Source organism: Callorhinus ursinus, unplaced genomic scaffold (assembly GCF_003265705.2).
Source record: "Callorhinus ursinus isolate GAN/ISIS: 27379988/994484 unplaced genomic scaffold, GSC_fseal_2.0 scaffold23, whole genome shotgun sequence".
NCBI lineage: Eukaryota > Metazoa > Chordata > Mammalia > Carnivora > Otariidae > Callorhinus > Callorhinus ursinus.
Genome location: NW_027397085.1, coordinates 14,405,370 through 14,430,944, shown reverse-complemented (window position 1 = coordinate 14,430,944; position 25,575 = coordinate 14,405,370). Strand labels below are relative to the sequence as shown.

At 41.9% G+C, this 25,575-nt stretch overlaps 1 long non-coding RNA gene across 1 annotated transcript in view; it reads left to right on the top strand.

The window, feature by feature from the left end:
• The first annotated feature begins 7,735 nt into the window (after nt 1–7,735).
• LOC141374925 (uncharacterized) overlaps nt 7,736–25,575 on the top strand; it is a 132,149-nt gene continuing 114,309 nt past the window's right edge. Inside the window, exon 1 of the long non-coding RNA XR_012382135.1 lies at nt 7,736–7,943. This is a non-coding gene — a long non-coding RNA (uncharacterized lncRNA). The remainder of the gene's footprint in view (nt 7,944–25,575) is intronic.

Sequence of the window (25,575 nt, the reverse complement as noted above, 5' to 3'; positions counted from 1 at the left end):
AGTTAGAAAAATAAGTACTTTCACCCTGAAAGGGGATCTCAGAGGCATATCAATACAGCCCTCCATTGCACTGCTTGTATCTTCCTCCAAATGGAGTTCAGTCCATCTGGAAACCGCCTCTCGGGATTTGGTTTGTTTTGTCTTCACAAGGAAACTTACACTACCAAGGTAGTGGGATGAGCGACAGCCCCTAGCCCTGTAGCTGGTCTCAAAGCCTTTAATGATTCTTTTTTATCTCCTTCCTTTGCTGCCCATTCTAGATTCCTCCCACCCAGTTGTACCTCTGACGGCCATGGTGGCTAAACTGGGAGGCCCCACACTTCTCATCCCTGAATGTTCCGAGACGCTGGTCACGAGGGCCATCTCAGGTTGTGGCTGCTGCTTGAGTCCATGTGTTGTGAAGGTGGGCCAAAGGAAGAGGGGATGGTCTAGTGGATCACTGATTGGCTCAAGAATCCCCACTCTGATTGTATAACCTCCCCAAGATCTAGATCCATTACCAGGGACAGATCCATTACCAGATCCATTACCTAGTGACTTCTTTCTTTGCCTGCTCGTTTCTTGGTCTAAGAAGCCCAGGGTGACTGGGCAGCAGTGGTAGCTTACAGTTTAATAGGATTCTCACTGTGTCCTCGGGTAGAAACAATCACCCCTTTCAGAACCAGCACCTTTAGACCTACAGATCCTAGAGCTGCAGGAACAGAAAGCAGAAATTCCCCCAGGTCACTGGCAGTGATGCTACTTTTGTCTCTAGGTTCTTGGGCATGATCCTGGGGAGTACATTATGTTGTTGACTCAGGGTATAGCATCCTGAAGGATGACACCGCATTCTGTTAGGGTGTCTTCTCTAAGCTGGCCCCCAGGTGCCCTGTCAAAAGATTGTTCCAGGGGCACCCGGGTGGCTCAGTTGTTAAGCGTCTGCCTTTGGCTCGTGTTGTGTTAAGCATCTGCCTTTGGCTCAGGTCATGATCCCAGGGTCCTGGGATCGAGCCCCGCATCGGGCTCCCTACTCAGCGGGAAGCCTGCTTCTCCCTCTCCCTCTCCCCCTACTTGTGTTCCTGCTCTTGTTATCTCTCTCTGTCAAATAAATAAAATAAAATCTTAAAAAAAAAAAAAGATTGTTCCAGAAGCCCAGCAGCTTCTGGAAGGTGAGGACTATGATAAAAGTAGTAAATCCTATGGTCATGTGCATACCACTGCCCCTCCCTCCTCTGTGGGAATGTCGGTCCCCCGGCCTAATGCAATGTTATGTGCAATCTTGTGTTAGTGAATCAAACACCCTAGAGGGCAAATCCATATTCAGAATATATGCTAGTTTCAATCAAGATAAATAGTTGCCCCTTCTAGGGTGGGAAGGGTCTGATTTAATCAACTGTGACCAAGTGACTGGTCTCCTCACAACATGGTATAGGGGCTTATAGTACATAACTTTCAATTATCAGTCTCCCTTCAAGTCACACTATATCACTCCCTGTATAGTATTTTTATAGCATAATTTAAAAAATCTTTCAGCAGTATGCTTGCATTTCTCCCCTCCAGGCCATTATACTATTGTTGTTATATATTTAACTTGTATGGATGTTACAAATTGCACAATGCTTTGTTATTATTTTTGTTTAAGCAATCAATTTTGTTTTTAAGAAATTGAAATATGAAAAAAATATGAAATATGTAAAAAAAAAAAAAAGCCCTGGACTCACCTACCTTTGGACTTCCTGTTCAGTGAGATGCATTTCTAATATTTTTTAAGATTTTATTTATTTTTTTGACAGAGAGAGAGACAGAGAGAGAGGGAACACAAGCAGGGGGAGTGGGAGAGGGAGAAGCAGGCTTCCTGCTGAGCAGGGCGCCCGGTGTGGGACTTGAACCATCATGACCTGAGCCGAAGGCAGACGCTTAACGGCTGAGCCACCCAGGCACCCCTCCATTCCCAATATTTAAGCCATGATTTTTCAGGCTCTGAAGGATTATAAAATCCATTATACATATGTCAGGCTGTGTGCTTGCAGACAAATACCTCTTAACTGATGGGTACCTTTACCATGGCTCCATTTCTCAGATTTACCTGATTACTTTTTTCCAGAAGAGGAAAGATGACATTCTGAGAAGAGGGGTTGCTGTCAGAGGAGGTGGAATCCCAATGACAAACCACCTACTTCGTGGTTTTTCAAGGGAGTGGCACTATCTAAGCAGTCCTGTAGGCAGTCACAGAACCCCGCAGGCTTTGCGCCTTCATGTTAGAGTCATTTTACAGACAATGGCTCTGCAGAAGTTGCACTGATAGGGAACTTGATGGCAATGTCCCCAGAAGGAGAGCTGCATGGATTCTTGAGTGGAATACTAACTTCCCGTGCCCATGATCCACAGGAAAAAAAAAAAAGCCCTAGCCAAAGTTACTTGAAATAATATATATTAATACAGTTCTATCATAAATAATACATACTGTTAATATGGCTTTAAATAATGTATAATGCTAGATTTGCATAATAAATAATACATAAATATGTAATCATCCTGTGAAGTCATATGAAATTAGTAATCATGAAGGAAACTTAACCTATTACCATGCTACGAGAGGAAAGGCTTACAAGTGGCTCAGAGGGCATTAATCAGTGCTGCCGTGCAATATCTTAGCTCAGAGAAACACCAGCCTTGCACAAAGTATTTGATCTGGATTTCGCTCTGCAGAAAATAACTAGTAAGAGACTTTTCAGTGTAAAGTCAATAGAGAGTTTCTGAGATCTATGAAAATCACACTGTTTTTTTAATCTCCAATTCGACACTGATTGAAGGACTATTGAAGAATTATCTCCTGAAAGTGAGACCATGAAAACCATGGTCATCGACTCTGTGAAATCTTCCCATTTTCCCAGGGATTCAGTGGTATTGTTTGATTGACTAGTAACACAAGTACCCTGTGAGGTAGACACCGTCATTTCCATTTTCCAGCTCAGGGGATGGGGGTGGGAGACATGAAGTGACATATCCAAGGTTATACAGCCTGTCAGTGGCAGGGAGAGGTATAGAGCTCTCCTGAAACCAAAGCCTGTTTTCCTTTACCATGTGCTGTCCCACTCTCATTTTCAACATTGCTTTTCTTCATGGATTAAGATGCAAACCTTCAAAGAATTGCTTTTGTGAGCTTGATGCTGTGCTAGACTTATCGTGGGTCCCCACAATAATCCTGTTAGGCATTTGTACTTTCATCTTACAGGTTGGGAAACTGAGGATCAGAAAATGAAATAACTTGCCCAAAGACCCAGAGTGTGAGGAAAAGCTGAGTCACGGGACCCTAAACCACAGCACGCTGTATCTCTGGTGAAGGGTGATGAGTAGTGCCCGCTGCTTTAACACTAGCCCCTGCGGCCTTCTCCAGAGAGTAGACTCCTGCCTGGTCAGATTGGGATGGCTTCCTTCTGGAATAGGAGAGGTAATGTTCTAGGAGTGGGGGGTGCTGTTTAGAGATTTGGGGGCTTGAAGAGCAAACTGTCTACCTCACACATTTTCAAAGTCTTGGCACTCTGAGTGGCCTTGGGTACATCAGTAGCCAAGCCTGTTCATGGTACATCACAAACACTCAAAATCCTTGAGTTTCTCATATTCTACTTCTCTACAGGACATCGTTGGTTAAAAGTCCCCATTCCTCTGGTAATAGCATTCTTGGAAGTTGTGCTTTGAGATCTGTTCTTCTGGGAAAGATCTAACCTACTGAAGAGGTACTGAGAAGAGTTGAAACCATAAATGTCGAGCTTACTCAAGAGAGTAAATATAAACCACTTGCGTCTTTCAGGCTGAATTATAGCTTATCAAGCACACATTAAACCTTTAAGCATTTTTTTTCCTTAAAGTAAGAATAAATCTAACTTGACTATTCAGGCATATGTATTTGTTTTCCCTACAGTGTCTATAAACCATGTCCAAGGTGAGTATTTATAAGCCTGAGCAAAAACTAGACAAACAATTCTGAGAATAAGTGACAACTATAACAGTCCGTGATAAGACAGTCACAACAAAGGAAACGCTATGCATTAAGTGATTTTTCTTACAAATCCTTCATACATATGTCAGGCTGTGTGCTGGCAGAAGGAAAGAGAATAAATCAAAGAGAAAACCAATGTAGGAAAGGGTTTTTAGGCAAATGCTGTCTTATATACATAAATCAAATAAATAGTGATTTTAAAAACCCAAAGGAGCAGCATAGATTTCTATGGAATTTTATACAGTGAAGTATTTTAACAATTGCACAACAATTCGTTTTTACGGAGCACTTTACAATTATTTGCTCATTAAATCTTATGACATTTCTGGCAAGTGGGTCCATACCATTAGTATAATTTCCTAGCCAAGACCACTAAAGCAGGGAATTTATTATAAGGGAACTATCTCAAGGTTGGGCAGCCAGGTGCAGATGGCCAAGGACTTCAGAACTCCTGTTCCCAGTCTTGAGTTACAGTTGCCGGGTAGCGGTTCAGCTCCCTGTTGGCTCCATCCTTGAGGCGGGCAGGTCAGGGGGCAGAGGTGTGGAGGTGGGTGGGTGAAGGCAAAGGCTCCTGGCAGTGAATGAAGAAGTGCCAGTGGTTGGCCAATGCCAACATGTTAACTTTGCAGTTGGAACACAAACCCATCAGCATGGCCACACGTGCCTATATGATGCACACACACACCTGCGACAGAGCTAGTCCGAGATGTTCGTGACCATTCTGTCTAAAGCTAGAGTTCTCAACCCAGGCTGCAATACCTGAGATGCTTTAAAAATAAACCAGTGCCCCAGGATAAATTGCATGTGAATCTCCAAGATTGGAACTTAGACAAGGATATTTTCAAAGAGTGACCCAGGTTTTTCTAACATGTGGCCTGACTTGAGAACCACTGGTATGAAGATCCTAAAAGGTCTGCTCTCCGTGGTTGGGCAGGTTGTTCACGGCAAGGACGTCTGACTGAGGGGCCAGTGAGGACTGAAATTCAGCCCACATACAGTGTGCCCTAATTTGGAGGTGGCATTTGTTTTCAAAATTGGGTTACCTTTTGTCTAATTTCTACAAAGCAGGCCCTGGGTCATTCCCCTCTTCCTGGATGTGCACTGCTGCATATCCAACATATTCTGTTTTCAGCTTATTTTAAATGCATTCATTAGAAATTATATTTAGCTTCTACTGCATGCTGGGCACTTGATATAGATGGGGATACAAAACAATCACAGCTCCTGTCCTTACAGAGTGCGTGGTCTGCAGGGGGGAAGATGAGTGATTGAACAGTGTGTTATGTGACACTATGGGCATGAGTGTAGGGAGCTGCGGAGGACACAGGAAGCTGCACTCCACCCAGACCTGGGGCTCAGGGGGCCGCATGTGCGGGGACTGACATTCAAGGCTGAGCTGTAGCACTCGAAGAAATCCAAAATGAAGAGAGACCAAGGATTACTGGAGAATTGGCAGTGGTTCAGCCTGTCCACGCACAGCCTGGAGTGTGGGAAGGCTGGACGGGGGCAGAGGAACGTGGTCGGTTCTTCCAGTCTTCCAAGGCTGTGGCTCGCCACTTGCAAGCTTCATCATCGTACTCCACTCCTCAGTCCCGCCTTCCTCCTTCCACATTTCCCTTCTCTCTCCCTTCCTCCCCTCTTCTTGTCAGATACGGTCCTTTATTAGAACGGAAAATACCTAAACCACTTGTATCCTACTTCCTGAAATCTAAAACCCCGAGCACTGGAAAGAAACAGAAAGGTTAGAGGCAGGCAAAGGAACCAACAAGCATGGGGACACAGATGTCACTGCTTCACTTGGGGCTACCAGGAACCACCTCCCAACTGGCACAGATTCCTCCCTGCTCACCGCTCTCTTTACTGGTCCTGAACTCGCAGTCAACATTGCCATCTCAGTCCCTGGGCTGGTGGGGGTGGGGGAGGAGGGGAGTGGGTGATGTAAATGGAACAAGTGTGGCTACGAGCTCACGACATTATTGAAGTCGAGTGACTGGGTACGCGAGTCCTTATCACACCAGCCCCTCTCTTTCTGTTGATATTTGAAATTGTCCTTTATAAAGGGAGAAAACAAAAACAAACTTGGGATCCTCTGTTGCTTCTTGTCTTCTTTCATTTTGCTTCTCATTGCCTCTAGTGAGGCTCTGTGTTTTGTTTTGTTTTTTTTAAACCCTGGTTTGATTTGATTTGGGTTCTATTTTTTACTTCAAAATATATGCCTTTATTTTATTCACAGGGCTATTTTAATGAGCCAGATTTCATAATATGTTAAAAATCATGATTCAGTTGATCAAAATTCACTTTACCACCCCCCAAAGTTTAGGAGTGCGTTATATAATATACCCATCCATTCCCTTCCTATCTGTCCCCTCATAATTCTGGTAGAGGGCCCTGCTTCCCTTCTCCCTGTGGCTATGGCAACTTTGAGCATTCAGAGATTCAGTCAGGCCGACACCCTGTGAAACGGAGAGGATTTCTTGCAATGGGATTGGGGGAATATGGACTTTCAGCTTTTGAGCAATTTCAACCCCTGCACCTCCAAGCCAATCTCATTCCATTTCTACTCATTAACCTACAGCAACTCCAGAGCAACTAAGTCTCTACCTTCCAGGGCATGAGAACTTACCCTTGCAAACTAGAATGAGACTTTCCACAGGTCTCCAAGCCTGGGGCCATTCATTCGCTTGGTTTTACAGTACCCTCAAAGTCACAGTATACATGTTTACCATGAAACATGGCCTCCTCTGGACAGCCAGGGTACCTCATACTTACATCAACCATATGCGGTATCCCATCATGTTCCATGCTCTTCCTTATACCTGCTCCTCCCCAAAGATGAGCTCTGAGCACAAGGATGGAGCCCTCTTTCCTAAACTCCCAATACCTGGTGTTTCCTATATGGCCCATGGTAGGTAATCCACAATTGTTAAACGAATGAATGGCCTAATCATTTAATTTATTTAATTTTAATCATTTAATTTTCATGAAATCAAGCCTATTTAATTTGGAAGGAATTTATTTGGAAATACTGTTATTTAGAAATAAATAAGTACATCCCACATTCAAATCTTCCAGCACACAAATATAACCATCTTTTGACGGCCTCGCTTCCCATACGTGGGAGTTAGGACCTGGCTTCCTAAGGCTGCGTCTGTCTGACGAGAACACGGTCATTCTGCCCCAACTTTACCTCCTCCAAATAAACTCAGTCACTTGAATGAGAAAGAGAGGAAGAGAAAATTCAGACTTCCCCTCTGTGCTTTTGTCAAGATTGAGCAACCAGCTTACTGATGAAGGATGTCTTTATTTCACCCAGTCCCTACAGCTTCATACGGCTACCACGGAAGTCCTCATGGCTCTCATCTCTTCCCAAAGGCCAATTCCTATCCCTCTGTGGTGTGATCTCCAAGGGCCACTATCTGTGAGAGAACTGAACAGCCTGCTCTACCAGACATTTTGGGTTCTGTCTTCAGGATACCAGGAAGTGGGTGACGATTCGCAGCCCGTCAAAGAGAACCACCCCTGCATCGCCCCTTCAAGGAGACAGACGGGAGAGTCAGCAGGCTCTGCCCTGCTCTGCTCCTGAGGATTACTAGATTACACAGGCATCCAGCCATAAACTTGCTTCCACCAGCATAAATCACACAAACATGACAGGACGGAACATGTGCTAGAGCCAAATGTGCAGATTGCGATTCTTTTGTCCTCGCCTCAGCCAGACCTTAAAACGGGAATTTCAGAGCTCTGCCCTCATTCGACCCCGAACGTCGTCTGACCGGACGTGAAAGGCGGGGAGGCGGCTCACGTGGCTGAAGCTCCGCCCTTCCCACGTGCCCTCCTCGGCGCTTCCGGCGCCCTCTGACGCCTGCGTGCGCGGGGCAGGGAGCTGCGCCGACAGCGGCGTGGCCCGTCGTGGCCTCCTGGCTGGGGTTCATTCTGCAGTTGGGGAAACTGAGGCTCGAGGAGGGTAAGACCAACGTTCCTCGCGGCTTTGCGTCAGGGCCCAAGGAGCTCACTGATAAAAACGCCATTAGTGTGGACGGCGGGGGGGCGGTGCTCAGCCAATGTGACTTGCCCGTCCTCCTGGTTGCCCTTGCTGAGATGCTGCTTCTACGGCATTCTTAGCCTTGTCTCTTTCCTCTGACTCTCTCATTGTCCCGGCTGCCCCTCAGTGCCAGAGCCCACGTCTCCTCTCCGTCTCATGGCACCTTCTCTCATTAGGCACTCAATAAATGTTGTTGACAGACTGCCTGACTAAAAATGGCATCTCTCCACCAAGGGCAAGTGTCCTCCACTGCCTTTATTTATTGCTTCATGTCAAACGGTGTCATCAGCATGGTATAATTTTCCTGAAATGCACATCAGGATTAATAAGAGAGGTAAAGAATTCCAAACTGTTCGAGGGTATTGGTCCCACTTCATATCGTATCATGAGCAGCAGGACTTCAGTAATGTCTTATAGGGGTAGAAATCTTTTGAGTTAAACATGCCAATTTAACGCCGACTTTCTTATCTGAATGTCCCCGATGTTTGTATGCCTCTTTGAGAATGTTCAACTGTTATAGGTCCCTTCCTACTACTTTAACTTCAGGAGACAAAAATCAAGTGTAAAAAGCACATTTATAGTGGGTAGCAAATGATAAGAGCAAACAAACAAAACCATTCCCTGCTTTCCATGTGAAGGTCTCCCTTCTTTTCAGCAAATTGTCAGCAGGCCTTGGAATCAAAGTGAAGGAGTCTCTGTCCGAAGCTACAGCCATCACTCTTCCGGTCTGTTTGGCTTGCCACATGATGGGGGGCAACCTTCAAGTTCGATGGAGTCCTTAGGCAGGTTTTTTTTTTCTTAGTAAAACATTAAACACACACACACACAAGAACATGGCAAATCCAGTTTTAGGAGGCTTATGAAATGCTTCTGAATTGTAAAACAGTCCACCCATTTGTCACTTCCCCCTTGCCTGCCATTCTTTTAAAATCCCCATCATGACTGTTCACAGTCGCTCCCCCAGTGTTGTCAGATGGGTTATCATTGCCTTGCACTTTTGTTCTTTTGTTCTTTTGTTAATTTTGGATAAAGTCCTAGAGTGTAGCAATATTATTGAACTCATTTCTGCTTAGGTCTCAAGTTTCGATAGCTCCTCTATTATCAAGTGGCAGTGCACCCTATAGGCACAATAAATAAATAATACAACACTGAAGCTATAACAAATCACAAAATACATTATTAAAAAATTAAGAAATAAATATCCCCTCTTACTTAAATAGAGATTGATTTTATAATGTGGAATGCTGAGGAGAGCTGCTCCGAGATATATTAAAGCCTGGGGACAGGGAGAATACACTGTAATGGGCGTTTTGCTCCCTCAGCCAGAGGAAAAAAAAATCCTCCCAGTGAATGGATGTATTTGTGAAATGGAAGCTGATATTGTCTGTTTGTTCGCAAGCCAGGTATGATGCACTGCTGCCTTCGTCATGTGAGGGTGGAAGGACCTGCAGGACACATCTGTCTTTGCTAAGCTCAAACTGTTAGTCTGGATGAAGGTGATGAAGACAAATGCTTTCCTAGAACTGAAGTTAGGGAAGCACTGTTTCTTTTCTTTGACTTTAAATCACAATGCCAGCTTCCAAACAGATGTTCTCGAACTACGATTCTGCCAAGCTTCCTCCAAGGTGTCTTACTTAACAAGGAGAGGGTATGGCATAGATCTCTCCAGAAGATGTACAGTTCAAGAGAAAAATTCAATAGGATCCTTTCTGCAGAGGCATGGAGACTTTCTGTGGACAGGACAAAGCCGGTTGGATACCTCCACCCTCAGGAAGGCACTCTTGTGTCACTTACCTCGTATGGCACCAGCGAGTCATGAGAAGCCACTGCTTCTGTCCTGAAGAAGCTTCTGTGGCCTCCACTTTCCTCTCCCAGTAAACCTTGCTCGCTTCACTGCTCCCATGAAGGCTCCCAATACCGCTGTATAAGGGGGAAAGACAGTCCCTAACAACGCATCTTCTCCCCACTACAAAATTATGCAAGAACTCTACTCTGAGGACACGTGGAGAGAAGCCCTTCATTTCCTTATCTCATTGCTCCCTGTAAAGGTTGCTGGGGGAGACTCAAACATCCTCCCAGATCTGGGAGTTTAAATCCATGCACAGAGAAGTTTGCACCTACTAAGTTGTTTTTCACAGACCACTGGAAATGGTGGGCTTCAACAAACCACTCTGTTTGGGGATAAGAGAGTGAATGAGTGAGCCCTTCTTGTTCCAAAGGCTCTTTTGGCACCAGTTGCCAACAGCTTGACCTGTCTATATGTTGTTTTGTTTTTTTTTTTTTTACATCTGTGTCCTTGTCAATCTCCTACAAGTCCATAAGGCATGTATGTATAGGCAAGGATCGTGGTCCTGATTTAGCATTTGCTTTTCTTATTTTTCATGGAGACATTTTCCCACCTACACCTGAGATTCTCTGATACATGTAGACATCTGGGAGCCTGAGATCACAGAGACTACCATCTTCAGTGTATGGTTTGTGAGGTCACCACACTCAATACCTGGCTGGTAAATGAAGAAGATCAAAGTGGGAAATGCAGGGAGGATTTCCACATGCCAAGCCTGCTGGGGAATATATCACTTCCATGCGTGTTCTGCTGGCCAAAACTAGATACGTGATCTTACCTGTATTCAAGTGGGGCTGGCAATGTCCTCCCCAGTTGGGCATCAGCATGTTGATGGTAAAGATTACAATGACAGGAAGTCAGAAGGTTGGTGAGAAACGTGCCAGCTGGCAGCCCTGAGACCAGTTCAAACTCAATGTGGAAAACTTTTCCCCATCCCCTGGGATGTCTGAAATTCTTACAAAGATCTTGGGGAATTCTCAGGGATTTAAATTCTAAAGATGACTTCTGCCTTTGGAGTCCCACTTCTGTACCTGCTGTCTGCATTCTGCAGTGGGTCAGTGTAAAGGCAAAAGGCAGCCCCTTTTTCATTTTGAAATGAAACGCACACTCACGCACGCGCACACACACACACACACACTCTCTCTCTACTTACGTAAAGTACATGTGAATAAGGTGGGTCCTGCTGAAACTTTCTAGGTCATAGGGATTTATGGAACACAGTGCAGTTCCCATAGCCAACAATTTCCCATCTCTGAGTTCTGCCTTAAAGAGAACTTCTCATGCTCTGTGTCATTCCTAGAAACACCCAACTTTCCAATTTCTCACTGGCTGACTGGTCTTTCTCTTTCCTTTCACTTGCTTTACTCCTCTTCTTTCCCCAACCCAGGAGTAAAATGCCAGATTCCTCTGCTTGCCTCACAGAGAGCACATTGGTTCACGTGGCCCGTACCTCCAACCTCTAAGTTGGTCAGGGTTTCCCTAAGAGGCACTGGGCATGAACGTTGGGAGGCAGGGATCTTCTGTGTCAGAAGCTGTCTACCACTGTGAGTAAGATGTAAACCTCCATTATGTGAAGCCACTGCGATTCCAGATGTTCTCAGGTATCACAGCTAGCATTACCTTCAGTAACACAGCGCAGGAGCAAAGCAGATGGTTCTAGTAAAGAGGTCAGAGCGGGCCAGGTCATGCAATGCCTTCTGTGCACTGATAAGAAACTGGTTTTTATTCTAAGTGCAATAGGAGGTCATTGGATTTAAGCATGAGAGAAAAGGAATCCAAGTTCTGTTTCTTGCTACTGTTTATAAATGTCCTGGGAGGAAGGAAACAAGAATAGTAGAAGCAGAGAGATGCATCAGAAGCTGTTGTCATCTTACACTGCGTTGGCTGATAAAGAGACGGGGATGTCATGGCTAATTTTCTGTGTCAGCTTGGCTGGCCATGGTGCCTAGATGTGTACTCAAACATCAGTCTCTATGTTTATGCAGGGTGTTTTGGATGAGATGAACATTTAAATCAGTGGACTTTGAGTAAAGCAGATTGCCCTCCATAATGTGGGTAGGCCTCATCCACTGAAAGCCTGACATCCCCTGAGCCAGAGCGAATTCTGCAGCAGACAGCCTTTGGACTTGAGCTGCAATGTGGGCTCTCTCTGCTGGGCCTCTAGCCTGCCAGCCCACCCTGCGGATTTTGGACTCACTAGCCTCCATGATTGTGTGAGCCAATTCCTTAAAATAAATCTCTCTCTCTCTCTCTCTCTCTCTCTCTCTATATATATATATATATATATATACACATACATAGATATATATACATATATATGTATGTATACACACACACACCCTGTACTGGTTCTCTTTCTCTGGATTCAGGACTAATGGGGGTGGGGGGTGTAAGCCCACCCCGCTATCGAGCAGTAGTGGCAGCCATGACAGCACATTCTGCTGTTTCTGAGTACTGTCCTGTATTCCAGGCACTCTGCTTGATGTTTTATACACATCATCTCCAATCATCCAACAAATACATATTTTTACACCCATTTTATAAATGAGGAAATCAAGACTCAGTGCTAAATGAATCACCCATGGTCATGTACATGCTAAGCGGTAGCGTAGCACTGCCTGGTCAGGAGCCCTTTTTTTTTTTTTTTTTCTCAAATGATTGAATGAGAAAAACATGAATAGCAGCAGGAACCCCAAAAATCAGGTCTGGGGCTCTAAATCCAAAATTCCATTTTGCTGATGGCTAAAGCAAATTCATTAGATCCAGTACATTTTCCTTATGTATTAAAATAACATTTGCAATCTGCAAAGGGCCCTTCTTTCTGCTAACGCATGGCAATTATATTTTTACACTGCAACTGCAAATCTGGTTTTTAGTTTTCCCGTTTTGTTTTCATAAGCATACTTTTACAGCCAATTGTGAATGGATTAACAACTTTGGGTGAAATCCATCAGTCTGCTCTGGTGTACCTCCGTGGCTGGGAGAGTCTGTTGACAAGGACAGAGCACTGAGGAGCTGGCACTATCTCCAGCAGGCCAAATGGAGCATCAGGTCCCCTAAGAAACATTCACTGGGCCTCTTCTATGTTCCAGATACTGTGCCATGCATTCTGGACTCTGCCTCATCAGCAGCAAGGAGTCTTTCTTAATCTTCTGGGGTTCCAGAACATAAAGAAATCCCCATCAGGAAATAAATGCATCTAAACAGCAAAATATTTAGTCTCAGAAACAGAGCCAATTTGATGTGTCCAAAATTGTTCTGTCTTTGTGTCCATTGATCCATATCTCTTAGCCGTTTCTAAGCAATTATATCTCAATGGCAGTACTTTGAAATAATCAACAAAATGGTAATATCTAAAACCCATTCTCTGTTGAACCTCTTCTCTGTAACCTGTAGCTATCAAGCAAGTCACTCAAGCTGCAGTCATTTGAAAGGTGAGGATTGCTGAGCCCCAGGATTTAACCCTCTGTCCCATCCAGTTTCTGGGGGATGAGAATGCAGAAAAACCATTTACACTTAGTTTTGCCCCGAGTGGGCGGGATGTACAGAGAAAGCCAGAGTGTATCAACATAGCAGGTGTATATTCTTGTAGCCTAAAGGAACTAAAAAGTCAGAAGGTGTTCAAAGAAGGCCGACACAAAGACTTACACAAAGTACAAAGTTAGAATCTCCTCCTCTGTGCTCAGGCCACTCGCTGTCATCACGTACAAGATGGCAGGAAAGCGATAAGCAACAAAAGCTGCTCAGGAGGCAGGAGGCAGATCGAACTCCAGCCGCAGAAGCCACGGGAGGGTGGAAGGTGCACACAGACCCCAGAGCCACATGACAGAGTGGATGGCAGAAGGCAGCCATAGAGGACTGAACTTCTGAGTGATCTGGAAGAGAGAAACATACCTTTGCTTTCTGTCCATAAAATCCCTCACCCTGTAACCACAGCTAGAGTTTTGTGGGAGGAAGCATTCTCAGACAATGGCATTTTGGAGGAGGCATTTTGCCCAAGGCATCAGCAGAATACATTTGTCATCTGAAGGCAACACATGGAGAACTGTACCTCCAGTTTTTCTGTGTTGCACAGAATCATGCTGTCACCAACAGGAATGTAAAAAGCTAGATGGAGAGAGGCAAACAATAAAGTCTGAACAGTTCAAAAGGGAAGGTCCTTGTTTTGCGAAGACTGAATTTTTGGACTTGCCGACAGGAAGACTTGCTACCTGTCTAGAACACCTGGGTTAGGACGTCCACTTCAGTGGCCCCTCCAGAGAGTGGCCCTCCAGGTGGGGCCCAGCATGGATGGATCTCAAGAGAGGGGCAGTGTAGGGCAGCACACATGCAGGACCACGGGCAGCCCTGCTTCAGCTGTGCAAAGGGCATCTGTGGGAAGCAGGACAGACAGCCAACAGAGTCACTCTTGTGTGGATCCTGATGGGTAAGCAGGAGAATACTGGGCTCGTGGTAGAAGGGAAGACACATCCAAAACAAAATACAGAAGCACAGGAATAAGAAACAGGGCACCTCATTCACCAGTGGCTAGTAAAGAGGAAAAATAATAATAATTGCAGTTGTAGAGTACTTTTCACATTCACTGTTTCATTCACTACTTCTAACGTACTTATGAAAACAGCATAATCACTTCCGTTTCACAAATGAGAACCCTAAGGCAGGGAAGCCAAGTGACTTGCTAAAAGTGGTCTAGTGGCCAGTCATTGAGCTAGAATTCAAGCTCAGTTCTACCCTGGACTGCCTATTATTTCAATCCACTGTAAATACTTTTGTGCGTAATAGATCGTATCCGGCGCATTTGAGAAACCCTTTCGCAACGTGATGACCTCCTCCAGCTACCACCTTCAATTTCTCTTCCCATTTGCACTGGAACTTCTTGAGTTCTCATGCTTTGTCGGCATTACCTCACCTCCCACTGAACCTACCTTCGCCTGTTGGGATTGACCTCCTGCCCCCTTGCTCCATCAAAACTGTTCTTGCCGAGGTCAGTAAGGCCCATGCTTCATTCAAGCAGTTGAACGCTTGCTGGTGCTTCTCTTGCTTGAGTCTTGGCAACCTTAAACATCAGAACGGTTCTCACTTTTGGCTTCTGTGGGTTAACTGCCTCCCCCGCTTCCCTCTGTCAGTGTCACAGCCCCTCCTCTTCCCCTTCTCAGTCTCTCTTCCTCCGCTCAGCCCTCGAGTATGGAAGCCCATCAGGGCTCCATGTAGTCCTGAAATGTTTTCCTAGCCCCTGGGCTTCAGTTGCCATCTGCCCTCTGCTGACTTCTAGAAGAGAACCTCTGGTTTTTCCTTTTGCTTCTGTTTTCGTATTTGCTGTCCAGCCGCAGCTGCTTTGGTGACAGCACCTGTTTTTGTTCTCGGGACCTTCCCTTATTCTTAGCATATGTGGTTTGATGGGGCTGAATTGGGGGTGGTCATGTGATTAGGACCTTGGTTCTACTCTCCTCACTCCAGGAATTGCCTCAGGTATGGATACACGGCCACCTGGCTCAGAACTTTTGTTCCCACTGTTGAGGAAAGAGAAACTTCCTTTGATATGGGTCCTGAACCTGAAGATGTAGGTTGGAGGTGTGACCGCCATTTTGCCACCACGAGGAGGGAGCATCTTTGAGAATGAGGCCAAAGAGAAGCAGAATAGAGAAACTGGGGAGAAAAATGGATCCTTTCCCCTTGTTTGAATCTCTGTATTCAGCCATGCCTCTAGATCTACACACTTCTACCTGGTAGCCACTAGCCTCCTGTAGCTACTAAATGCTTTATATATTTTGGTATATTTTATATTTATGTAGAATATAAATATAGTAAATACATTCTAATACATTTTTTATATATCGGGCTGATATTAAAATTAATTTAGCCTGGTTTTGTGTGGGGTTTTTGTTTGTCTTGTTTCATTTTTACTTATTTAGTGTGGCTACTAGAAAATTTAAAATTACATGTGTAACTCACATGATATTTCTACTGGACTATGATGCTCTAGACTTTTCAGTTGCATGACCGAAAATTTACTTTTTTGTTGTTGTCGTTTATACCCACAACCATAAACACAAACAACTGTTTGCAACCATAAAATTACCTTTAATGCAACCACCAAATATATCTCCATCCAAGCTCCTTCTCCTAGGCATTAGTCCCAAATGCAGCAAAATTTCCAGTGGGACAGACTTTTATTTTAAAACTAGTAAGCTGTCCTTTAAATGTTTCTGGGAATTTTCTGTCTCTAATAGTAAAGACATCAATTTATCTTTGGAAAAGACTTTTTTCATTTTAAGAAAATAATTGGAAAGGACACTTTTCTGACCCAAAGGTAAAGCAAATGTGTGTCATTTTTGAAGAAGATTGTCACCCATTAACCTGGATATAAATGCCTCAAGTTGGCATGATGCTCATTTTGTTTAGAAATGCAAATTAATATATTTTTAGTAGAATTGTGCATTTGAAAACAGTTTTTCCTAAATGCGATTTTTAAAAACTTAATTGTCAGCACATTATTCTTTGTTCTTGGATGTATGTGTATGCATATGCTCACACATACATGGGCTCCATCTTAAAATTACTCATTGGAGATCAGGAGCAGAAACCAGATAATGACAGGATAGATGGAGAAGCATATCTTTACCTTAAACTCGGGGGCAGAAAACTAAAAGGAACCAGTTAGGAAGCGCCAAGGTCTACTCTGGAGTGAAAACCCACTTGTGATGTTATTTCAGGTGCTATAATCTAGATTTTGGGAAATTGAACATCAAATTTTGTGATTGCCCTGTCTGAGCACTTAGGACCAGACCACACACTGTGGTCTAAGAGTTGACTTTTCCCCTGAAGAAAATAGCTGTAAAGCTGAGAGAGAGAAGTATTTCTCTTCTCTTGAATGCCAGGAGCAAATCTGTCCCCTTGAGTAGGAGGGACATGAAACAGAACTGCCATTGTGGTCTGACCACTGTAAATGTTACAGCAGGCCAAGGAGTCTAAGAAAAGGGTCAGAGCCAGAAGATAACCACTTATTAAAGCACAAGATCTAGAAGTAGAAGTTAGCTAATATCTTAGTTTTCTTCTTCTGTGTTCTAACTACCTTTTAGGATCCCCAAGCCGTCTGTAGAATTTTGTTAAATACTGCTGTCTGTTATGTGTGTGCCCAGTATTGTTAAGAGAGCAAAGTAAACGTTTCATAAATGCTAGCTATTATGCAAGCCTGTGTCCTACTTGCCTTAGACCCATTCTTTGCCTCCCTGTGTTCTGCGGTCCATCACAAGAGAACAGAAGGCAGCAGGCTGTGTTTCCAGGGCTCCTATGCCTGCTGGTTTCTGGCTAGGTTCAGATAACAGGAGGCACTGAAAGAAACAGAAGAGCAGAAGAGTATGAGAAGTCTGGATGTTTCTCCCCCTCTTTCTGTCTTGGATGGCATCTCTAGCAGAAAGTGCATCTTTAGATTGTTGAAGGAAAATAACAAGCAACCTAAAATTCTATACCCAAACAAAAGTCTCCTTGAAAAATGAAGGCCAAAAAAAGGGCATATTCAGGAACACCAAAACAGACAGAATTATTCATCACCAAATCCATACTAAAACAAATACTCAAGGGATTCTTCATGATCCCAGATGGAATCATAGAAATCCAGGGGGGAATAAAGAGCAACAGAACAGGTAAAAATATAGGTAAATCTAGATGAACACGAAATGAACAATAATTTTAAAATCTAGTGTGATACAAAAATATTTCCACAACTAAAGTTTTGTGAAATCTGGTTTGTTGGAATATCTGGTTTGTTGGAAAAATACCTATTTAAAAGTGACTTTCATAAGTCAAGGATGCATACTAGGGAGGTAACCATTGAAAGAATAATAAAATATATATAGTTAACAAGATATTTGGGCAATAGAATAAAAATTATTTGATTCATCCAAAATGTAGCAAGAAAGAAGAATATTAGAACCAAAGAACAGATAGGGAAAAAAATACTAAGATGGTAAATTTAAAGCCAACATATCATTAAGTTAAATGTAAATGGATTAAATATTCTAATTAGAAAATAAATATTATCACACTTGATAAAAAACAAAACTCAATTATATGCTGTATATCTGAGATACATCATAAATATAAAGATACAGATAGGTTGGAAGGAAAAGGATGCAAAAAAGATAGACCATGAATACAATAACCAAAAGGGGAAAAAAGGGCTAGAATAGCTAGACTAGCATCTGACAAAAATGGATTTTAAGGTAAGAAGTCACTACAACAGCCTTCTAACAAGTCTCTTTTACTACAGCTGTGCTCCCGCTAATCAAATCTTCAGCTACAAAGTGGTTCTTCCAGAATACTAGCCTGGTTTTATTTTATCCCTATTCAAATCCCCTTAATGATTTCTCATTGTACCTAAAAATAGCCTCAGTTCTGTCATCTTTCCCTTGTCTTCCTTTCCAGGTTGACCTCTTGCAACTTATCACTTCCCTTGGGCTTCAGCCAGAGCCAAAGTCTTTCAGTTCCTAAAACAGACCAGACTCTTTGCAGATGCTCTCCTTCCTCTGGGCTTCATACCTAGCACCCCTTCATCTACCCTGGACCCCAACCCTTCTTTAGTCTGTCTAACTCCTACTCATCTTTCAGGTTTTGGTATGATGTCCATTACCAAACCCATCTCCCTGTCCCCTAGCAAGCACAAGACAAATGGAGTCTTAGAAGGCTTGTCCCTATTAGGGTTTGTCATCTCTCTTCCTTACATTTTGGAACTTTGTAACCAACATGAGAAGAAATTTATGCTGATCAAACAAAGGATCAGAGACCACATGGAGCCAAGACAAGCTATCCAACTGAGACCCTCATAGACCAATCTGCCAAAAACGAGACACATAAGGTCATCCTAGACCATCCAGCTCCAACCAAGCTGACCCTCAGCAAAAAAGCCACTTCAGAAATTCCAGTTATCCTAGCCAACCCATAAAATTGTGAGCTAAATTAAATAAATGTTGTTACAAACTAACAAGTTTTAGTTGGTTACACAGCAAAAGATAATCAATACAACAATCTTTATGTGAAATCTTATAGTAAATACCCTGAAATACTCATCATATTAATTGTACTTTAAAATACAAAGTCTTCTTTTGGAGCAAGTATACAAAAATAAACTGAAATCAGTATGTGTTAGCCACCTGTTAAATTTCCTGATGAAATATTTTATATTTTATATAATGAAAAATTTGTATAATGTGATGATGCTCTAGGAGGTATTAACTTACCATCCTCTTAGATACTTGCAACTCTTCTGGTTCTGGCTTCACAGTTGCTTTGTCAAGTAGGCAGATTTTCTCTTTCTGTTGTTGCCATTTGATCATTCTTAATTTAATTCTCTTATTTATTTGAACCATGAATATGTGTGATAAAAACAGCCATAGAAAGAATAGCATGTCTGCGCTTGAGTTTCTTGTACAGGTCTTTATTTGAATCAGACTAGGGGGAAATCATGTTTGAACTACAGCTAAATTGAGGGCAGGGCTTTGGAAGCTAGAATCAGAGCATCTGAGTGTGTAGGTGGTGGAAATGAGACTCTGTCTCTCATTCCATGGATGAGTCCCAGATCTCTCTGGGCCTCAGTCACTTCACAGAGCTGTTCCGAGTATGTCAGTTAGCCTTGTAAATGTTAATGCCCTGCACACAGGTAAATTATGATAACAAATGAGCATCCCTAAAGTCCCCAAATGGTTTTCTGTTCCCCGTCAAAATGAAATCGGTATTAAGCACAGGGGCGATGTGGCATTGTCCCCATTGGAGTCCTGGTAGCCCCATGCCTTCTCCTTGTCTTCCTAAGGAGACTTATTTAGATGGATTTGAGCCCGTCCGACATCAAGAGACTTGCTTTGTAGTGGCTCAAGTGTAGCGAGAAAACCTACGCCATCAATCAACTTAGCCTGTAACAGGTAACTTGCTTCTTTTGATCAACACAAGCAAACAAACAACATTTAAAATAGAGAACTCTACAACCAGCGTTTAAACCAATATAACCACCTTGGTTTCCTCTAATAGACTAGAATGGACTGGAGAGACGTAAGTGCCCGCAGGAATTCTTTGTAATCATTTGATAGTGCCAGGGGTGGAAAAGACAACTATTTTTACAGATATCTCTTTTCCCTTTTCAAAGATGACAGTGACGATAATACATGCAGCACTTTGGCCGAGAAAACGGATTCAGGGCTGCCAACATTTCAACACTGCATCTGTATATATGTCTTCTGTTTTCAGGGTAGCAGGATCAGCTCCTATTTTAAGGACTTTTCTGCACTGACAGTACTTTGTTACCTGAACTACAAGGTACCTTTGCCCTAAGTGAGTTGGTCTGTTCATTTGTCTACTGGCGTAATTTCCCAGCAATCAGCAAGTTGCCGCTCCCTCTCTAATGATGACTGGGGTTTTTATTTGCCAGGCAGCCAGGCGGTATTTATCAATTTTCCTGCTGCTTGCTTTTAAGTGATCGCTGATCTATAATTCCTCTTTAGTTTATCACTCAGGTCTGCTTTATAAGATGATTATTTACAAGGCAATATGAATGTTGGCTGGCCTTGGACAGTTACAGCAACAGTTCATTTCAAGTGTCCCATTGTTATAAATAACATTTTGCTCTCCACTCGACTCATCACAAAGTGGAAATAAATAGAACAATGAATTTTTCTCTATAGCTTTTCAGTTATGTGAGTTTGTCTCATCTGGGCTTTCACCTCCCTGTCAGCCTACAAGTAAACTCTCAACTCATAAAACACCTAAGAAATAGGTGATTTCTTTCTGAGATTCGAAACATTTGGGTGAAAAACATTTGATGGGGTTTGACTCAAAAATGGAAGAAATGTCTACTGAGTATGTATTCAAATACAAGAATTAAATTTCAGCACTGCAAAAACAAACACAAGATTTTTCAAATACTCTTTGTCTTTTTCCCCAAATATAATTTGCATTTGCTAAGTTTCTTTTGTGTTTTTTTTTAACATCTTGACATTTGAATCTCACGAGAGTCTATTAGGTGTTCCTTAATAAATTATTCTAAATCTCATTAATTTCTTATCTGCAAGGTGCTTCTTTTAATGAAAGAGCATTGAATTGTAAATCCTTTTCAAAGTATTTATTAGGAGATATTGCTTTGTGACCTTTATGGACATTATTTTGGCAGAACCATTATGAAAATAAACTTAGTTCCTAGAGTGTTTAAACAGAAAGAATATACTCAGGCTAACTTCCCATCTAAAATCATCCAAAATATACTCTAAGGTTAGAGAAGAGCCATTTTGTTTAGAAAGTCAATCTTTTTAATTCTGCTTTTTTTTTTTTTTCCTGGGTAGACTAAACAAATAAGTCACCACAGGCACTGTACATTTTTTCTATTCCTTTCTCTTGGGATGAAATATGAAATAATCTACAAAGTAATTTGATCCAGCAATTAAAAACAAGGACATGAATTACACTAACAACTGTCACATAGAAAGAATTAATTCCCTCATAACACTGCTTGATGTTACAGACCCTGGGTGATTACGAACAGATTGTAGTTGGAAAAGAGCCAAACCAATTCAGGTATCTCCAAAACACAGGGGTAAGCCTCGACTTGCAAACAGAGAACATTTTTTACTACCCACAGGAGTATCTTTTTGCAATTGGCGCTCAGATGTTTATCTAGTGATTATTCAATGCACCCAGCGATGCAACCATCCAAGGTACTGCATGTAGCCATGCCACCAATCCTTGCTTCTGAGAGTTAGCACATCATTAATGGAAGGCAGACCTTCTGGAGGTTGTGTTTCTAGAAATGATGTCCCCCCGAGTATGGATTATTGGCTGCTTGTGTTTAGCAGCATAGTATGTCATTCTAAATAATGGACATTAGCTAGCTGGTGTGTCATTGGGCAAAGTAGGTAGAGGACAGTGATGCCTGCTGCTTACTGGGAGAAATTTTATTTTCCCAATGGTGTGCAGAGTTTATGGCCCCTTTCGAATACTTTATCATTTCTGGTTTGAGGCAAAGCTCTTTATTGAAGAAAACTGTTATACCCTGTTATAATGGAAAGAACTTAATTTGGAGAGTCAGAGATCTAGGGTTTTTTTTCCTGCTTACAAAAGTACATAATACAAAAAGAAAATGTACAAAAAAGTACATAATATAAAAGTACATAATACAGAAGTACATAATAATTTTTTAAAGGGTAGCGAAAGACAAGAAAAAAGTTCTTAATAATTAATCTACCCAGGGATAGCCACCATTAACATTTTGGGGTGGGTTTTTTTCCTAGTCTTTTTTGCATTTTTTGAGGTTGGGATCATTCTTTTTATACAGTTTATACCCTGTTTCGTTTTATTCTGTTTGCTTAAAATTTGTGAAGTGTATTTTACCATGTCATTGAAAATCCTGACATATAATTTATAACAACTGCATAATAGTCTATCTTTTGGATATTCCAGAATTTATTTAAACAGTCTCCTGATGTTGTCTTCATTTTAAACCACATATTTGTACATAAATCTTTGTCTACATTTATGCCATTTCCTTTGGATGATTTTCTAAATGGGGAGCTACTGGGGCAAAGGATGTAAGCATTTTTTGCAAGTTTCTTGCTCTTTTTAAAGAGAATTTTTTCTCTTTTCTGATTGCAACTGAGACTCATTGCAAAAACAAAGAAATAAACAAAAACCATGACACTTAAAGAAAAAAACAAAATTACCATTATCTCCGCACCAATACCTACCTTTCTTCCTTCCTTCCCTCCCTCCCTCCCTCCCCTCTTTCTATGGGAAAGCAATGGAATTGTATTCTTAAAAACAGTTTCATAATTTGCTTTTCTCACCTAACAATATACTGTGGACACAAAGAACATAGTATTTTTAAGGCTGTTGACATATGTAAAACTGATGTCCAGAGAGGTTCCCTCAGTGCCACTCTCATCCATGGGCAGAAGTGACCAGCTCATTCTACCAGCGCCATCACCAAATACAGCCTCTGCCGCAGTCTCTGCTACTGAATGGTAACTTAGGATAGCTTAGCTTTCCTTTGTATTTATGTGCACATGTGTGAAGTTTAATGTCTTCTTCCCTTTGGACCCTTGAGTTCCCTCTTTTGTCATTTGTTACCACTTTGTCCATTTGCTCTTGCAGTCTTATGTGCATATCGATTTGTATGAGCTCTTGATATGATAAGTAGTTTGGATCTTTTTCATTATTATGGCAAATGCTTTTCCTTGTTTCTTGTTTGTCTCTTAATTTTATTTATTTTTTTCACTGGGTTCTTAAAACTGATTCAAATTCATTTTCTTTCCATGTAGTACTTTTCTCTTGTTTTCAAATGCAGACAATCCCTCCACATACAGAGAACAGGTAAATATTGAACTTTTGTTTCCTCTTCATAATTTTTATTTTAATATACCTGGGATTTATCATGGAATACAGCAGAAGATTAGTAGCTACATTGAATTCTGTTTCCAAATATTCAACCTTTCCTGTCACATTACTATAGTTTTTTTAGCCTATATAAAGTTCTTCTATGTACAAAAGTGTGTTTCAGAATTATGCCTTCCCTTCTAAACTGTAAGTTTCATGCAGGCAGGCAAATTTATTGTAGTTACCTCATGCCTACTCTGTGCCCCTCTCTATTCAGCCTAATGAAGTTCAGGGAAACAGGAGAATTGGAATTTCTACAGGGAAGTAAAAGTCCAGCCCATGATAAACTCAGCAAAATGTGTCATCCCACTCCAAAAATGCTGTAGATATGAAAAAAAAACATTATGAGCCATGCCTGAATAAAAGATAGGCAGAAATATCAAATCTATGAAACGTAATATATATAGAAAGAAAAATCTATTTGAGATCTGATTGAATTCTAGGTATGTAGTACTTTCCTAATGAATAGCCATGGCCCTTTAATTTTATGTTAAATGCTTAATCATAGGGTTTTAATTCTCCTTATTATGGTTTTAAAAGAAAATGCAAATGTTACATGTACTGGGTGTACAAACAGTGGGGAGAATATATGTTAGGCTAAATTTCTCCAGAAAAAAAGGCTGCTTCATTAACTCCAGTTTCCAAAATATAAGCTTGAAAGTACTGTTTTCTTAAAGGTTTTGATTTCTTAAAACTTAAAGCATAAGGCGATTTTGGGTTTTCATCCTGAGTCTCTCTCTGTCTTTTAATGAAACAAGAGAGGGGCCATTGGTTGCATCTTTAGAGACAGGTCAGAGGGCTGAGAAGAAATAAACAGCTTTATTTCCAAGGGAATAATGCCTGACTGTGTAAGGGTAGGACCAAAGGGGCAGATGGAGGGGGGCAGGGAGACAGGAACTTGTCCTAGGAAAGGTACAGTCACAAGTCCCCAAGTTTGCTTAAGGAGGTGATGTCTCAGAACTGTCTTGGCCGGTGTTATGTGAACAGAGACCATTAAAAGTGCGTAAGTCTGGGTCACATTATCATCTGGAATTAGCACATTCTGGTAATTCACAATTCACTCTTGCTTATTATCATCGAATTAGCAGATTTCTTCTGAAATCACAACCAGTCATGATAAGATAGTACTGCTGATGCCTTGCTCTGACGTTATTAAAAACTCTAATTCATAGTTTGGGTAACCTGGCCGTGCCCCGCATCACAGTATTAGCACAGAGAGGGAAAAATCTGGATTCAAATTTCCTGCATTGTGAACATTCAAAACAAGAGCAATATTGCTGCCAGTCACATCAGCAAACCTGTTCTGATTCAAAGACCAGATTTCCAGATTAAAAATTTGCAATCAGATCAGGTCTTAGAGGATGCAAAGTTATGTGGAACAAGCATTATTAAACATTTCAAAGTTCTAGCATTGCCACTCGAGGTTTTCCACTGTGGCTTCTGGAACCACAGTCACTGTTGAAATGTTTGAAGCTGGGCATCTCAGTTGCTTATTGTGGGGGCATATTTGACTTCATTGAACAGTACAAAGCTTGTAAAAATACACATCTGAATGATACTGCAGGTGCATTACTATAACATTCATCTGCATTTACCAACTCTGTCCCCAAATTCACACTGGGCCTATTAATAAGTATATTTATAATAAGGATGAAAGCTACTGTAAAAGACAGTCTAGCTTCAGACACACACTTGGGGCAGTATCTGTTTGAAAATCGTCTCACACGGAAGGTGGTCATCCCTGCACCCCCAAACAGCAATGATAGAAACCACCAAGTAGTTAAACACTGTGAAATGGAACCCTTTTTTTTTTTTTTTTTTTTTTTTTACAAAGAGCCAATGTTTCTTTTATAACCACAACCACTTCAAGCTAAGTTTTCCTTGGAGTTCCAGATTTAAGATGATCTGCAGTTGAAGGAAGCACGTCACTGTATGTTTGCAGTAATAAAAATCTTCCCACTATCTAACTTAAATCTGCTTTGTCCCCTCAAGGTAAGTCTGCCCGCCACTTCCCTGGGGCCCTTGAGTGTCCAGAGTGCTGCAGTGGTTCTCCCTGAGACAAGAATATGGTCTGGCTTTATCTTTAGAGCATCTTTAAAATATAGATTACAAGACAGAGGCTGACTACAAAGCGCTGCAGTGTGGTATTTAGAGAACGCCGAGCTCTGCAGACAGAAGCCTGCCGCTACATTAATTCATCTTGCACCATTTTCTGTTCTCATTATAATTTTATCTTAGGAATTAATACATTCTGCCATTTTCTATTCTGGTTACAATCTAGAGAAATCCGTGAGGCTG